At 46.8% G+C, this 2494-nt stretch overlaps 1 non-coding gene across 1 annotated transcript; it reads left to right on the top strand.

The window, feature by feature from the left end:
* Positions 1 to 560: 560 nt before the first annotated feature.
* Positions 561 to 749, top strand: LOC146813502 (small nucleolar RNA snR37). Its single transcript, XR_014967102.1, has one exon. It is a non-coding gene; the product is annotated as a small nucleolar RNA snR37 (small nucleolar RNA).
* Positions 750 to 2494: the final 1745 nt, after the last annotated feature.

The following is a 2494-nucleotide window of genomic DNA, read 5'->3' as shown; positions in this document are numbered from 1 at the left end:
TCTTCTATCTCTGAACTTTCTCTCAAACTTTAACATTTGTCTCACTCTTTTCTCATGCACATTGTCTGCAAATCCCTGTGACAAACGCCTACTGTGATCGACCTCAGTTAGGGCCTTATGTAGGTGGGCTTGCATTTACCACTTCATAAATACCGAATCATACCGATTCGGTATTTATGAAGTGGTAAATGCTATTTAGGTAATTGGTCGGTAAATATTACCGATTCGGAATAATTCGGTAATTACCGATTCGGTATGAGGCATACCTTCCCATTGATGGGAAGGTATGCCTCATTACCGAATCGGTAAATACCGATTCGGTAATGGGGGAGCACATGCAAGGGTGGCAGGGTGTCACATTGACACCCTGTTGCACCCCTGATTCGGCCATGTGTGCACATGTGGCACACATACATGCCCTAAGGGCATGTATGTCTGCCACATTGCACACTTCTAAGCGCTATAACATGCTTTTACACATCCATACTTTATTTACCACCAACTATTAGTTGGTGGTAAATACCGACTCCAAACAACACCCACACAGTCCCCCTACATCTGATTTCTGTATTCGGAATTTACCGAATCGGTAAAATTACCAAATCGGTAATTTTACTGATTCGGTAATTTTACCGATTCGGTAAATTCTGAATACAGAAATTCTCCCCCTACATACCAAAAGCCAAAATACCGGTCGGTAACGGTATAATTACCGAAAATCGGCCGTTACCGACCGGTATTTGGCTACCTACATGAGGCCCTTAGTCTTTTCTTCTTCTTTCCAGTTTCTTAGATTCTACAGGGTTCTGAATCCCTGGTGAAACCAAAACGTCCTCAGCCTTGGCAGAAGCAATGTGTGGAACCCGGGATCACCCAAGCCAGCAGGTAATGAATGAAGCAGCGACTTCTTCTTTTTGTCAGTGACCCACCCTTAAACCACAGGTCTCCCACCCTAGAGATTCCTATAATATCCCATCTTTCAAAGCCTGGGCAACTGACAGTGTATCCAGCCTCTCGGCATCCCACAGTGGTGTTGCTTGGGTCACTTTGTCATGCCAACCCAGCATTCTATGTACCGAATGCCAGAGTCGAAGCATGTGTTCTGTGGGTCCCCTATGGCGGAGGTGCTTGGGGCTGGTATACAGTGCATGCACACACCCTCCCGGGCGTAGAACATATCTGTCCAATTGATATGTGGGCATGTCCTGCAGCTGATAGACCCAATGATTGGCGACCGCTACTTGTGCAGCCCAATAATATTTCCGGATATCAGGTAATGCTATCTCCCCATCATACCACCCTCACTCATGTCAGTTTCAATGTGGAAATCCGCGGGGGTCCCATCCCACAGTGGGGCTCTAACCTCACCTTCTATGGCCCTAAATCAAGACCCTAAGACCGGTAATCATGTATTTCGTAGAGCATAGAGAAACCGCGGAAGTGCCATCATTTTAAACAAGGCCATCGGTCCGAGCAAGGAGAGCAGTGTTCTTCAGTGACGAATGTCTGTCTGTACTCGTGTCAGTGGGGCTCAGAGATTGTGGGTGTGGACGAGATCTGGGTTTGTGGTGAACTATATCCAGAGATATCAGAAGCCTTCCTTCACCACCCCTGCCGCACACTCTGGTGGCAGGATTGGTGTTGGGCCACGCAGAATGCATATCGTGGGTTTGGACCAGTTAATTGCGTAGCCGGAGTACTTGCCAAAGTTAATGAATATATTCAATATTCTGTTGATGGAGGAATGTGGTGTTGCGATGTAAAGTAGCGCATCATCAGCACAAAAGGATATTCTGCCCTCCCAGTCCTCAGTCAAACATAGTCGCTGAATCAGCGGTTCTCCCCAAACCCAGGTTGCCACAGGCTCATGAATTAGAGCAAAGATAAATGGCGAAAGGGGGTAGCCCTGCCTGGTTCCGCGCCGCAGAGAGAACGTATGGGAAGCTCACCCATTCACCACCACTGTGCCAAGGGTCTGTCATAGAGGAGCCGAAGCCACACAAGAAACTTGGGGCCAAAACCCATTCTCTCTAGTACGGCAAATAGGTACAGCCATTCGACTGTGCCCCCTTTCTCCCCCTCCCCATTAGTTTGCTTCTTCTGCTGATCATATTTTCTTACTTTTGCAAATATCATTGACGATTCATAACATGCAGTCTTTTCATGTCTTTGCCTTACTGGAGTGGTAGCTAGAGTGTACATTGACGATAAGTGGGCCTAAGAAAAGAATCATTCACAGAAAAGCATACAGAGTTGAGTAGGCATGGTAAAAACGATCGAATGCCCCTCGTCTATTGTCCATTTACTAAACTGTCCAGTGCGATGAGGCAACAGTTGGAAATCATAATTAAACCAGGGTATTCCAAGTCATAGTCTCTCCTAACCACCCTCTCTTCTCCCTTCTCCACTGCCCCCACTCCTCAGCTCTGATATCACTGAGGTCACACTCATGAAACAACAAATCCCTGTATGAAGGTACTTATCAGGCACATTA

The sequence above is a fragment of the Triturus cristatus genome, chromosome 7, assembly GCF_964204655.1.
Source record: "Triturus cristatus chromosome 7, aTriCri1.1, whole genome shotgun sequence".
NCBI lineage: Eukaryota > Metazoa > Chordata > Amphibia > Caudata > Salamandridae > Triturus > Triturus cristatus.
The sequence above is the reverse complement of the archived record's forward strand: the minus strand, read 5'-3'. Positions and strand labels throughout refer to the sequence as shown.